Source organism: Lissotriton vulgaris, chromosome 4_1 (assembly GCF_964263255.1).
Source record: "Lissotriton vulgaris chromosome 4_1, aLisVul1.2, whole genome shotgun sequence".
Classification (NCBI taxonomy): domain Eukaryota; kingdom Metazoa; phylum Chordata; class Amphibia; order Caudata; family Salamandridae; genus Lissotriton; species Lissotriton vulgaris.
In genome coordinates, this window is record NC_141691.1 from 378,394,247 (window position 1) to 378,410,126 (window position 15,880).

Consider the following 15,880-nt stretch of genomic DNA (forward strand, 5'->3'; position numbering starts at 1 on the left):
ACATTATTAAAAAGCATTTGCTACGAATCAATATACATATTCGGACTTTAGAATCCACTTTCCTAACACATTTATCAGACTCAAGAAACTCCATCCTCTAACGTGCTGCTCACGGCTATTACCTTCTTCACTTAAGTGTGCGCCAAGATTGCACTAACGACCCTGAACCACAGACCTTGTGTCAATACGTGGCTCACCCCTTAAGGCTGTACCGCGACCCTGCAGCTGAGTCCGGATGGTCACTCGAAAAAGGAAAAAGCAAAAAAAGCTCTTGATCTGATAAGGTGTAATTCACTATATAAAAAATTCGGTTTTATTTGTCCATAGCAACAGGCTTTCTTGGCCTCAAATCGTAGCGTTCTTTATCAGGTACAGTTGGATCCTTGAATAAAAGTTCCGGATTGGTATTGTCAATCTTTAGATGAGGAGGCACAGCAGCTTGCAGAACATCATCATCCTCGCATTCTGACCGTGTCCATGTCAAATGAGCATCACTAAAAGGCACGAATGTGGGGACTCGCTCGCAATCTGTATCAGCTATACCATCCCTCACCCACTGATCATACGGTAAAGGCAAAGGAACTTTTTTACAGTGGGTGGCATGCACCCAGTTCTTTTTGCCAACTACTCTAACAGCAGTTCTAGTAACCAAAAGAACTAAGTAAGGACCAGTCCATCTAGGTTCCAAATTCTTGATACGCTAGAAATTCTTGATGAGGACGTATTGACCAGGTTGGATTGAATGTCCTGGATCTGTAGTAGCTGTCGGCAAACCGTCATAGACCTGTTGGTGGAGAACACGTAATTTAGCAGTCAAGTCATGTAAGTAATCCACCAACATAGGGTACTCAATACTGCTGTATTATTTAGGACGAGGCACATCCCAAACATTGGCCAGACGACCAAACACAATTTCATATGGGCTTAGTCCCATACGAGAATGTACTGTCGTCCTCGTTGACAAAAGAGCCAATGGCAAGGCATCCGGCCATGTAAGACCAGTGCTTGCTTGTACCTTAGCTAATTTCAGCTTCAAGGTACCATTGTAACATTCAACAAGTCCAGCAGACTGGTGGGGGGGGGGGGATTCGCTGCATGGAACTTATGATTTATCCCCAAACCAGAGCATACTTTCTTCATGATTTGACCCACAAATTCACTCCCATTGTCCGACCATACAATTCTCGGCAAACCATACCTAGGGAAATATTCTTTCAGCAAAACCTTGGCTGTAGACAAGGCAGTATTATCCTTTAGGCGGTAGGCCTCTATCCATCTGGAAAAGGCTCAAACAACCACAAGGACATACTTCAAATTGTTGCATCTCTCCATGTGAATATAATCTAACTGTATCACCTCAAACGGATACGTTGGAGGAGCAAAATGACCAGCTGGAGTTGGAGTTCCCTTTCCAGGATTGTACATCAGACAAATCATACAATGCTTCACCACATTCTCAGCTCATTTAGGAACTCCAGCATTCTGCCATACTGGAGCCAACAACTTGCATATTCCTTTTGAACTTATGTGAGCCATTCCATGAGCCATAGTAACCACTGGGAGCACATACGCATCTGGCAACAACCATCGCTGGTGCTCCGACAACTCAACCCAACAACCTGTTGAATCCAACATATCTGTACTTTCTCTGCACGTACTCACTTCCTTCTCAGTAGCTTCAGCCTGAATCAACTTCACACTTTCTATTGTGTCTTCACACATTCCACTTTCCACAACCCATCTTGCTGGACCTGCAACATACATTCGACTCATTATATCTCTCGCCGTTTCTTTCGCAACCTCATCTGCAAACCCATTTCCTTGACCCACATCGTCCACAACCTTTTTATGCGCACTACACTTCACAATGGCAATCTGCTTTGGGAGAGTGAGAGATTCCAAAAGTTCATTCACCAACTGTCCATGCAGGATTTTTGTTCCATGGGATGTCAAAAATCCTCTCTCTATCCACAAGCGTCCAAAACTATGGGCAACACCAAACGCATACTGGCTATCAGTGTAAACATTCACTCGTTTTCCTTCTGACAACACATACGCTCTCGTCAATGCTATTAGCTCTGCTGCTTGAGCTGAATTCTGTGCAATACGTGCTGTTTCAACAACTGTATGTAAAGTTGTGACAGCATATGCTGCAGTCGTCTCACCTCACCATTCGGAAGCTTAAGACACGAACCATCTACCCACAGCGTACCATCAACATCCGTAAGGGGAGTATCCCTTAGGTCAACTCTAGCTTTCGTTTCTTCCTCTGTACGAAGAAAACAATCATGCTGTTCCTGAGGATCCGTCTCTGTAGAGATCGGTAACAACGTAGCTGGATTTAACACATTACATCTTTTAATGTGCACATGACTAGCCAACAATGTCAACTCGTAACCTGACAGACGTGCACTAGTAAGGTGCTGTGTCTTAGTCCTGTTTAATAAGGTATCCACTGCATGTGGGACCATCACAATCAACGTATTTTCCAATACCAAACCAGCAGACTGTCGGATAGAAACAGCCGCTGCAGCTTTAGCTCTCAGACAACTCGGCAACGCCTTAGCAACTGGGTCTAGCGTTGCTGAAAAATAAGCACATGGACGCTGCTGTCCCCAAATGGTTGTGTAAACACTGACAACGCACAACCTTCTCTCTCGTGCACGTACAACGTGAAAGGCTTACTATAGTCTGGAGTACCCAACACAGGAGCCGAACACAATGCATCGCGTAGTTCAGAAAAACGTTTCTGACATTCGTCAGACCAAGGAAGAGGATGCGGAGTATCTTTCAGAGTCAATGCTAACAGAGGTTGCGCCAACAGTGAAAAATTTGGAATCCACTGTCTACAATACGATGTAATACCTAAAAAGGCACGCACTTCTCTCTGTGTGGATGGCACACTCATTTGCGCAATTGCTTGAATTCATTCTGGGGTCAATCTCCTTCCCTCCTTCGACAAGAGATGACCTAAGTAGGTCACTTCTTGGCGACAATATTGCAACTTTGAAGGTGACACTTTATGATGAAGGTCAGACAAATACCGCAACAAAGAAAGAGTAGCCTCTTTACAAATCTTTTCATTATCAACAGTGATCAACAAATCATCGACGTACTGAATAAGAGTAGCACCAACAGGTAACACAAAACCATCAAGCTGAGTTTTCAATGCCTGACTATAAATGGAGGGACTTTCACAATAACCTTGGGGAGCTCTCTTAAACCGGAAGCTTCGGCCTCCTAATGAGAAGCCAAAAATATCCCTGCTCTCCTCAGCAATAGGAATACTGAAGAAAGCATTCTTCAAATAGATGACAGAAAACCAAGCTGCTGAAGCAGGAATCAGAGTCAACAAAGCAGTGATATCAGGTACCACAGGAAACTGTGGCACGACAATCTTGTTGACCTCTCGAAGGTCGATCACAAACCGGTACATAGGTGGCTGAGAAGCATCAGTACATTTAAGGACAGGCAAAACAGGACTGTTACACACATTACCTCTCGTTTCCTCAACTACACCCTTCTCAACCAGATCATAGACAATTGCTAAAAGAGCTCTCTCGCCATCGCTCAAAATCTTGTATTGTGGAATACGAGGCAGCCTAGCATTCGATTTAAGGGTAACAACATACGGAGGAATCTGCAAAAGACCAACATCATTTGGACCTGTGGCCCAAAGTGTATCAGGAAGCGGACGCAATTCCAGTGGCAAACAATCCTTAGACAAATACATTGGAGAAATCACTTTCTTACCAAGGGTAAGTTGTACTCCTGAAGGAGAACAATGCAAGGTCGCATACAATCTTTTCAGCAAGTCCAAACCCAACAGATTCTCACCACAACCAGTCGTTAGAATAAGCAGAGCTTCCAAATCACAAGGGCCAATGGAAAGGGACAAAGGACTAGAAACCGGATTACGAACCGGGGCGCCTGAAAATCCTACTGAAACATTGGTCAAGCCAGACAAAGGTGCGCCAGGAAGCTAAGAGTGCATAATAGAACTCTTTGTCGCATCAGTATCCAAAAGAAAAGGTTCTACCACACCTGATGTAATCACTTCAACATAAGGTCCACTCTGATCTACTGGAACTGACACTACTCCCTCACTTTGTCCTTGGCTGTCCTAGTTATCATTATAACCAGAACTCTCACCTTCGACATAGTAATCCTAAACATAATACTGGGCAGACTGACCACTCAGAACATTCTGTCTGTCAAAATAATTCACAGAATTCTGTAGGGAAGAGGAACGCTCATTTTGGGGATCACACCACGTCCCCTACCCCTAGGAGCTTGCTGAAAACTACCACGACCTCTCTGTCCAGATACACCATTCGCACGCTGTAACAAAGCCGAGCAACTATTCTTGTAATGACCTTCCTCTCTGCAATAAGCACACTGATTAGGGCCAGGAAAGAATCGCGGAGCATAGGGCTCAGGCTTCTGTAACAATCTCTGAAATTGTGGAGGTTGCTGAAACTGAGGCTTATTCTGACGAGACGGATAAGCTTGCTGCAAAAGAACTTTCGTCTTTAACTCCTTAGTTTTCTTCTCTACTTTATCCTTCTCATATTTATCCCTATTCTCGTAATATTGCGCAGTAGCCAATATCTGGGCCGACGAAGAACAGCCCATGAACTCTGAGAGTCCTTTAACTTATTAGAAAGTTCGGGAAGCAAATTAAAGACAAATTTATCCACAAACAACCTTTGACCACCTCCCGTACTCATATCTTGACCACTATGATCAATAAACGTCTCTTCAAACCTATTGAAGAAATCAGATACACTCTCGTCTTTCTTCTGCTTACATGCTGCTAACTTATCCTAATTCACTCGTAAAGCGGGCATCATCGTTTTCATCAAATTAATAATTCTACCTGGTAATTCTGAAACTAAAGGTTCAGGTTTAGCACCTCCCTCCTGTCTACCATCTGCAGCAACAATATTCGCCCAGGTATCACCTAATTCAGCAGCATGATTCTCATGGCGAATCTTCGCCCACGAAGGTTGAGGGACTACATTACCCATCAACATATCGATGTCAGCTAATTTCATAATACACACTTCAACTGTCTGGGACAACTCCTTGTAATAACCAGCAGGATTCTTACGAGGGTCAGGTAAGGTCTGCTTAAGAACCAAGACCTCTGCTCTCGTCCAAGGGACATGTACCCATACTCGCTGAAAATGAGCCGGAGCGGCCTGAATATCCAAATTTACATTAGCCTGAACTGCGTCTTTCCATACAGGAGGAACTTCTCTCATAGGGTACTGTTTCACTTTCCTCCTAACAGAAGAATCAGGTTCATACAATGTCTGAGGCGAAAGCCTAGATCTGAAAGCAAGTATTGTCTCTACGGCATCTTTAACATCAGATTCCACTATCATCCCTTTAGCAAACTCTGACTGAACATCAAGCACATCCTGCGGAATCGGACCCAACTCATTATCTTCCCATTCCTGACGCAGAAAAGTACACATTACATCAAAAACATACCTTTGCTTAGGCGGTTCCCACTGAAAGAAAACATCCATAACCGCTGGCAAGTCATACCTCGGAGCATTTAAAATCCACCTACGAGCCAACAAATCCAACACTGTCCGTTCCTCGGAACTAGGAAGCTGACTACGACTCTACTTGCGTTCCGAAACAGGGGTCATATTCAGTGACCCAAACAATGGTGACAACAGATTAACAACAGTCTCGGTCATTCGTTTTCGAGCAGAAGGAGAAGTAGCCATAAGAACAGGAGAATAAGAATTCTGAGGCAAAGAAGGTGTAGGGACAAGATCAGTAGAAGTCGAAGATGCAAAAGCAGAAGGCAAAGGAGTTTGAGGCAAAGCAGGTAGCAAAGCTGGCGACCCCAGAATGGGTTGCGCAGGAGGAGGCAAAACCATCTGTGGAGCACCGGGTGACTGAACAACAGCAGGAGGTTGAACAAGAAAGGGTGGAACAACCGGGGGTAATGGAGGCGCAGTAGCACCCTGCACATAGGGAGGTGGCAATCTCAGTAAATGAGAGATCAAAGGATCTTTTTCAGGGTCTTCATTCACTTTTGGAAGGGAAGGTGGCAAGGCTGGATAACATTTATCGATAGCCATGCAACGCTGTCTATCTAAGACTTCACTCACACGTTCTTCTCCATCTTCCTTAAACTGCCTAGCAGCTTGTACTACTGACATATTTTTATCTTTCCTATCTCTTTTTGCTTGTTTAATTTCTCTCTGTTTGGCTTCCTTTCGCCAAAGGCGGAAAGAGTCGAACATTGCCGGCCGGGCTTTCTTCTTAAATAGGGCAACTTCCAGATTATCTAAAATATTTAGTTCGAAACTACCATGTTGGGGCCATCTTAAAACACCATCTTTCCTAGAATAGTGGATCCATATGTCATTATACGTAATGGGACCCACTCCGTGTTTGGAATAGAGCTCGTAAGTCGGAGTTGAAACCGGAGGTATCGGACACGAATCCTCCAATCAGGAATTCCTGTTGCAACCACAACAAAACCATTTCCCAAATTTGCTAAGACCAGGCATCTTATAGCTCACTAATCTAGCTTCAAACTTCAAGGGGTTATCAACTATCGATACACTCGCAAATATACGAGCCCCTCGGCTTCAGCTATTGCAATATCTGAATCAAAACCAAGGACCAAAACAAAGATCGTGGGAGCGACCCACTTATACTTAACCAAGGTATCTGTCACGCCACCAGAAGACCGTCTATCATCTCGCTCTATAAAGGATCAATCAAGGGTCCAAGACAGGGCGACAGTCAGGGCAGCAGTCCTTCGTAGCCGTTGGAAAAGCGGGAAGCCTCGCAGCAAAAACCTTCGGACCACGACGACATACAGGGGTGGATGAAGTGGTTGGCCTTCCTCCAGAATTTTCTCACGTGGCTCCTCACGATCCTCAGGCTTGGACCAGTACCGCTGAAGTCGCCCTACGTTGGGCGCCAACTGATGAACCGGGTTTTTAGAACACAGCAGCGCCAGGGACACGCCCAAAGTCTTCGAGTTCACCTGTCTTGGCAAACAGAGACACGGAATACTTCTAGGTGGCGTCAGAGATCAAATTTATTAGCTGCAGCTAGTAACAGTAATCTCAGCAATACAACACGGTGTACAACTCAAGAAACTGTTAAATTTTGTAGAGCAAGACATCAGTATTTATACACAATATTCATATTACAAATAGACACCCACTGCAGCAAATTCTGACCAATAGAAGCACATTTCTATACATTATCACATTCCAAAAGGCTCACTTTACATTGTACCAACCCCACAAGTTAATTATTAGGATGTCCCAAGTTCAATCTCCACAAGCCGGACAAACCCATAATTGAAAGCACAACGCATGTAATGAAGGAACATAAAAAGGAAACAATGATAGATAACGAGCAAGATAAGGCATGTGTAGAAAAGCTAAAACTTAACGATGTCCTGAACTTTGAATTGCAATCTCAGATAAGACTCAACTAAGGAAATTGGCCTCACAAAGGGTCAGTTTCAGATAAAGAGGTCAGTTCCTTACAATGCACCTTAGAGTCAAGAAAAGGTTTAGTTAATAAGTGCATGAACAACGAAGCCCATGCAACTTCGTTCGTCTAGTTACCTCCATGGGCCTACGTGATGGCAATACCCAAATGGAGGCACGAAAAAAATGGAACCCATATTCGAGACAAAGTCTCTGAATACGTAACAAGCTCGCTAGTTAACATGACGAATTCACTCCATATTAGCCGTACTTGCTAAATACGGTACGACATCACCAAAATTGTGACGGAACCATAACATCACAGGACAAGGCAGATTTTACAGAATCTCAAGCCGGGCTAGCTTGAATCCAGTGGCAAACTGAGCAAAGGACCTTCGTCTGGGCATACCCTGCCAACTTGGGGCGAGCAAAGGAAACACGAGGAGATGATGGACGGAGCACTTTAACTTTCAGACACTCAATCCCAGTCACAGATCTGGGTTGAATCCATCATCGTTCAATATTTTTGTATCATGATATTTTTTTTCGATATTTCTGTCTCCCGATATTTACTGCTTGATATTTTGTCCAAATACCAAGTGAACCTAAACAGTTTGGAATCTGTCTGTACCATCCCCCAAAACCTGCATCCATCTCCTACCACAATCATAGGGTAGAAGACCTGCATCTGATTCTGGCCTTGTACTTCCATCAGCGGGTACGTGGAAAGTGTCCTTATCATTTCTCTTGACAGAGATTGGGGTTGTTAGAACGTGGGAAGGAGGCAGTTACAAAGAGATGCACTGGCAGAGAGGTGGCTGTGAGTGGCATCGCTCCTTTTCCGATTACCTTGGAAGAAATACTATTGGAAAAACTAACCAGCGATTGACTCCTTCTTACTTCTTAACCATAGGGCTGAAGGTGGGCTGGAGCTGACTCCCTCACAATAGTATTCCCGGAGATGAACAAGTCAACAAATGCTGAGGTCAAGTGTTGTGAACGGGAATTAGAGGTGACTTCTTAGATTTCTAGGTAATGCACAGCCCTTGTAGTCAGTCACAATGCTTAGTGTAGAAGAAGAGGAGGTAACAAATCAATGTCAAATCTCAAGATGCTTTGGTTTTAGATAGGCGGGTCCAAAATTGCTTATTGTTTTAATTAAATTTAGAGCAATTTCCTGATAAATAGATAAAAGTACTTTAATGGCACACAATGTGGTGTGTCGGTATTTTGAATGATATCTCAAAATAATGGGATACATCTTATGAAACAAAAGTGACATGAGATTCTGACAGAAGACTGGTTTGAGTGGTAATTAAAATTTCTCCCAGGCCTACTTTTAAACTAAGCGATGTTTTGAGGCCTAGCCATGGTTTGAGACCTAATGACTGTCAAGGCTCGGCTCAGAAATCTTATGTCCCGGCTGTGCTTGTGTTGTATAGAGGTGGGTGGAGCTCGCGGAGCTGTATTTCGTGAAATGCGGCAGAGTTAGCTAAAAACTCAGTGAGGTTCTGTGGTGTTCAGCTAGTGGCGGAATTCCGGTCTGACCGCTGTACACGCACGTGCTAAACTAGTTGTATATTCGGCTCGGATCTACCTGTGAATATCTTGGTCGTCCCCCTCCAGACTCCTAAAGAGGGGAGGCGCACTGGTGGAGTGCATCGATGCTGCTCATTTCAGTTTTGCACTTTGCAACTCAGCGCTGGCTGACTGGACACGGAAGAGTCTGCCATTGCACTCTGTGTCCGGTGCTCACGAAAGTTGGATAATTCCGATTTGGAAGTCACGTATATAACTCACAAATTGCTTTGTATAATTGCAGGACACGCATGGAGCTTTGTAGTACAAAATGAAGCAATTTTGTGTAGCTATATAAAACAAGATGTTCCCCAAAGCTGTAAATAGCTTGGAAAAGAATAGTTTTCATTGCAATCCTACTCCAGTGCTCCGTGTGCCATCCCAGCATCGGGATCAGCGCGGCTGCAGAGCAGGGCACCCCCTCCTTCCCCAAACACTCACCGGGTTCATGGTGATCGGCGGATGCCTCAGCTCCTTTCTGCGGGGCCCCTCGACGTGGCGGGCCCCTCGCCTCGGGGGGATCCTCGTGGAGGCCAGCCTCCTCCTCGGCGCGTGGGGAAGCCCTCAATGTCGGGCCAATCCCTGTGCGGCGCAGGAATGTCGCAATGGAAGTCCCGTCGGTCGGGGGGCCAATGAGCTGGCAGCGATGCTTGCTTCGGGGACGCCAAGGGCGGCGCGGCCCGGGGTAAAGAGGCGGGTGCAGCGCCTCACAGTCCGGTAGTTAATGTAGATGCGAGGTGGGCACTCGCTAGGGCAGCCATAATCAGGGTGGCACCTGCAAGCTGTGTAGAAACCCAGCGCCCGAATAGGGTAGCAGGTATAGATATCAAATTACCCTCAGGAAACACTATTTAAACTGGGTTTTGCCCGTTTGGAAAGTGTGCTTCAGCGCACCGCTCGACCAGGCTGCTTCTAAAATGTTCTGGATCTCTACATCTTCAGGGTAAACAATTTTCGGGTCCGTTTGCGGTTCCTCCTTCGGCTTCCGCATATGCCAGACGGGGGGCTTGGGGGAGGGCAGCCGACCCCCGGGAGGTCTCCTCCCCCGGGCGGTTTGGGAGATCTGGGTGGGGGTATTCCTTCTAGCAGGTTCTTTTTGGGCGTTTTTGGGCTGGTTTTAGTTGTATTGTGCGCTCCCCTATAAATGGGCGGGGCTCCTCGCTCCGGGCACCATTTTAGGCTTGGTGACCTGGTGGCCGGTTGAGCTTAGAATTTTTTGTACTTTTGTCTTCTTCTCTTGCGATTTCTGATTCGTGGTCATGTCTGGTGAAGATTACCGAGTGTTGGAGGCTATTCGCCTACTTAGCGAGGCGGGGCGTTTGGACCAGGTCATTGGCGACCGGGGTCAGATTGAGACCCCGCGCCCCCAGCGGGAGGCCTCTGCGAGGGTGTCGGCTGTGGTGGCAGCATGTTACTCCCCGAAACGTCGGAGGCAGGATGGGGTAAGTGAGCGGGGTCGTTCCAGGACCCGGCGGGCGGGTTCCAAGGCCCGGCGGGGGAGTGATGTTCGTTCTTCTGATCCGGCTGTTTCTTTGGATTCCTCGGTGTTGGAGGTGGCTGGGGAAGGGGGTTTTCCTCATGGGGAGGGGGAGGTTTCCGAGGTGGGTTTGCGGGAAAGAGCAGCCTCTGCTCCCGTTTTGCGGGGTCGTCGTGCTTCCAGGCAACGTGGTTGCACGCGGCGTTCGGCTTCTGCCTCCGCGGGGGTGAGGTCTGACGTCACACGGGCGGAGGCCATTTTGGATGAGGTTTCTGTGGCGCGGCACCCGTTACGGGGTGTTTCGGGTCAGGACGTGCAGGAGGTGGTCGCTCCTTTGAGCGTTATACGCCGCCATGTGGTTCAAGGCCCTTTAACGGTTGACGGTGGTGCGGTAGGTGTGCCCATAGCGCATCCTTTGTTTTCGGAGGCTGATGTTGGGGGGCCTGGGGGCCGTGGCGTGCTTGTTCGTTCTGTGGGTAGGGATGTGCAGAGTCCGTTATTGTTCTCTCCCTCGGGCTCTGTTGGGGGGGGAAGCTGTGTCCGGGGGTTGCAGTTCCTTGGGGGAGGGGGAATGGGCCCAGATGGGTTTGGGAGAGGGTGTTGGGCGGGCTGACTTGCTGATATCGGATGGGGATTTGGGTGCTGTGGTCGGGTCGGTGGGGGGTTACCACCGGTTGGAGGTGGTGGAAGACCTTCCTATCGGGGGGTGGCGAGCGGAGAGGAGGTTGTTCAGCAACGTGGGGAGGGAGAGGGGTCTTTTTATAGGCTGGCGGGGGACTTTCAGTGTCCTGGTAGGACGGTGGTTTCGGGGCCTGCATCTCGGGGTGCTGTTGCTGTTGGGGGGGTTCAGGATTGGGATCCTCAGGGGACGGCTTCGCGGATTATTCAGGCTGTGTTGGATGGTAGTTCGGATGAGGAGGTTTGTCCGCCGTCTCCTCGGCTTTGCGATGCTTTGAAGAGGAAAAGTGCTGTTAGTTCTGGAAGTTTTGTGGTGGCTGGCAGGGGTGGCGGTTTTACTGTTGGCGGTCTGTCTTCTGCACATAGAGTTGGTTTTTGTGAGGGACCCGGCACACCAGTCCGGCCTTTTTCTTTACAGGAAGAAGCTCGACCTACGGCAGCAGACTTGGCAGGCCGGCAGGCAGCCCGGGTACGCCGAGGAGAAGTGCAGGTGGAGCCTAGCGCGGCACGTCCCATACCTTCGAGGGATCCCGCCATGGCCATCACACGCAGGTTTACTACGACCTCGATGGGCCCAACGAGGGATTTCGACAGGGGCGGTACATCCGGGTCCGGCACGACCTTCCCGGCCTCAGCGGTGGATTCCAGCGTTGTACATGGGAGCGGGTTACGTGCGACCTCTCTCGTGCCACGTGGTGGTTATACTACTGGTTTATCTTTTTCTGGAGGTCAACAGGTTGTCAGTGGTTCTGGTGGGGGGATGTATAGACGTGTTCAGTCGTCCTCTCCACCTAGGTCCAGAGTGAGGGCTGGTAAGGCCCATGGTCGTTCGATAACAGTGGAGTCAAGGCAGACTTCAGTGGTTGTCCCCCCCTCTCAGTTGGAGGAATCACTCATTTTAGATTATGATGAGGATAGCCCTGAAGAGGGCGAAGTTCGTGAGTTGGTGTCTGGGGGGGGGCATGTTAATGTTTCTCGTGACATGTTACAGGACCAAGTGGTTCGGAGTCGTGTGGAATCGTCAAGGCCACGAGTGCTCGGCCCCGCGGTGAGGGCTCCTCGGAGGGCGGACGACGGTGCACAGACGGCGTGGAGGACGGAAACCAGTCAACCGCCTCTTTTACGTCCAGGTGAGAATGTGGTTCAGGCCGTGCGGCCCAATATGGTGTCTATTGGTGTTGGTGTTGATTTGATATCCACTGAAAAGGATGGCAAATTACATAAAGGACGTGTTGTACGAGATCAAGGTGTAGGTACCAATGGGGATGATCTCAATACGAGTGAGAAAGTGGATAGTGGCACGTCCACGGTTGGTTTGGGTGCTACGAAAAATGTACTTCACAGTAAAAGAACTTAAAATCAAAAAGTTGCCGTACATGGGGGTTACGAAGCCTTTGGGGGCTCATTTGATGCTCAGTACGAAGGAGAAGATATGGAACGGTGAGTATGTGGAACTGTTGAAGTTACTCCACAGGGAGGTCCGGGCTAAGGAGGGTTCCAAGGAGGAAGAGTTTGAGTTGGCTAAACGCCCTAAAGTGCCTCTGACTATAGAAAATTGGACGGCGGCCTTTTTAATTTTTGCCAGCGTCTATTGTGAAAAATTCCCTGAGCGTTGCGTGTCCTTATTTAAGTACATGGATGTTATCCGTAAGGCTCAGCTGACTAGGAATGATTATGCTTGGGCTCAATATGATGAGGAGTTTAGGGCACGTATGGCTTGGGATCCTGAGGCGAAATGGGGAGAGTTGGACTCTGACCTGTGGCAGCAGACGATGGGGTCGTCTGCCTCTGGTAAAACCATTTTTACAGCCAGCGGTCTTCCTATATTATATCGTCCCTTTCAGTCCCGTCCCACCCGGGGAGGGGTGGGGGCTATGTCTACTACCCAGTCGCCTACCGGCACGTGTTGGGATTTTAACACCGGGACCTGTACTAGACAGTTCTGTAAATTCCGGCACGAATGTTCACAATGTGGGAGGAAGAGTCATCCGTTATCCCGTTGCTGGGGTCCTAGGACTCCAGGGCCCCAGGGTTCTCAACAGAGTTCGGGAACTTTCGTGCCACCACAGCAACCCTCAGCTCCCAGGGGAGGGAAGTCTTCATCCGGTGCTGGGCCCAAAGGCTCGTACGCCGGTTAATGTTACTCGACTGGCCACTGCTTTACGGGACTACGAGCCTGCCGAGCTGCGGTCGGTCTTGTTGCTGGGTTTTCAGATGGGGTTTCGTTTGGGGTATGAAGGACCGCGTTTACGACGTTGGTCCAAGAATTTGAAGTCAGCGAGTGAACACCCTGATATTGTACAGTTGAAATTGGACAAGGAAGTAAGTGAGGGTCGAATGGCGGGCCCGTTTGAGGATTGGCCTCTGGTGAACCTAATTGTATCCCCTATTGGTGTAGTCCCCAAGAAGGAGCCTGGTCAGTTCCGGCTCATTCAACACCTATCGTGGCCTGAAGGTGGGTCGGTGAATGATTTCATTGACACTGAAGCTGCATCGGTATCCTATTCATCGGTGGATGTAGCCATGCAGCTGGTTGTCTCTGCGGGCCCTGATGCTCTGATGGCAAAATGCGACATCAAATCCGCATTTCGGCTCCTTCCAGTCCATCCTGAAGACTGGTGTCTTCTGGGCATCCATTTCCTTGGGAAATGGTACGTGGACAAGGCGTTGCCAATGGGCTGTTCCATGTCTTGTGCGTTGTTCGAAACTTTCAGCACATTTCTTCAAGGGTGGTTTACTACACAGAGTGGCCATGGCCTCGTCACTCATTATTTGGATGACTTCTTTTTTGTAGGGGCTGCCAATTCGCTTGTTTGCCAAGCGGCCCTCACATCGTTTCAATCATTGATGAGTTACTTGGGTGTGCCATTGGCTCCGGAGAAGACCATGGGTCCTTGCGCGACCATGTCTTTTTTGGGGATCGAGCTTGACTCTCATTTGATGCAGGCTCGTCTTCCATTGGACAAGAAACAGAAAATGCTTGAGCTGGTTGGAACTATGTTGGGGAAAGAGAAGGTGTTTGTGAGAGAGATACAGGTTTTGCTGGGACACCTGAATTTTGCCTGCAGAGTGGTTCGGGCGGGTAGGACTTTCTGTAGACGGTTAGGCAGAGCCTTGTCTGGTCATTCCCTTCCACATCATAGGGTGAGACTGTCTGCGGGTGTGAAAGAGGACTTACGAATGTGGGTTTTCTTCTTACATTCTTTCAATGGTGTGCCTTTGTGTTGGGAGGTGGATTGGTGTTGGGAGGTACAGATCTTCTCTGATGCCGCTGGTAGTGAGGGTTTTGGTCTCTACTGGCAAGGACGGTGGTGTGCTCAACAGTGGCCCATGCAATGGAAGAATGGTGGTAGGAGTATTGCCTTTCTGGAACTTTTTCCTGTGGTTGTTGCGGTCACACTGTGGGGGGCGGAGTTGGCACACAAAAAGGTCCTCTTTCGGATCGATAATATGGCTGTGGTTCAGGTGATTAACAAACAGTCGGCCAGAGATCCCCAGATTTTGAAACTTCTGAGAGTGTTTGTGTTGGGTTGTCTGAAACATGATATTGGTTTTCGGGCCCTGCACGTTCCTGGCGTGGACAATGACATTGCGGATGCTTTGTCTCGTTCACAGTGGGAGAGATTCCGTGGGCTTGCTTTGGAGGCAGACGAGGAGCCGACTCCCATGCCGGAACACCTGTGGACGGTAGGCAACACCGGGTCCTTCACCTGGTTTTAGGTTCCCTGGCCCCTTCCACGAGGACGGCGTATGAGTTAGCCTGGAAGGAATTTTTGGAGTCAGGTGCTTGTTGGAGGGAACTGGATTGGCAACGGTCAGAGGATGTGGTACAGTTCATTTTGGTTTTGATGGATAAGAGGTTGTCTAGGATTACTATTTCCGGTAAACTGGCTGGAGTTTCTTTCATGGGTAAGCTTTTGTGGGGTTACTCCCCGTCGGCGGGGGAGTTGGGTAGGAGAATGTTGGAGGGGTGGTCTAGAGAGAGTGGTGCTATTCGCACTTTGAGATCCCCTTTGTCTTGGCAAAAGCTATTTCAGGTTATTTCTGTTCTCCCGGTTGTGTGCGCTGATCGAGTGGAAGCGTGTTTGTTTGCCACGTTGATGGTGTGGATGTTTTTTGGAGCTTTTCGTGTGTCTGAATTGCTTGGCAACAGGTCCTCTTCTGGCCTTCTGTGGGGGGATGTTCAAATAACGGAGCGGGGGGTCCACATCTGGCTCTCACATTCCAAAACGGATCAGAGGAGTTTGGGCAAGGGTGTCTGGTTGGAGTCGGTTTCACCTCCGGAAACGTGCCCTTTAAAATGGGCTGTTTGTTGGAGGAAACTGTCGGTGGGCCTTTGGATCTTCAGGTTTTTCGCCATGCTAATGGTTCGAGTGTGACGAATTATCAACTGCGCATGGTGCTGCGTAAAGCGCTGCGACATATTGGTTTGGATGGGTCTTCATACGGTACTCACTCTTTTCGAATTGGGGCGGCCACGGAAGCCTTCAACAGGGGCTGGTCGAGGGAGGACATCATGGGTCTGGGGCGCTGGACTTCGAATTGTTTTTGGCGCTATGTTCGTAATGAGGCTGCTGGAGCGCTGGCGTCTTCTTCTGTTTTGCCTGTCTGATTCTGTTTTCTTTTACAGGTTCGGTGGCTGGTCCTCGGGCTGCTTACGTTACAG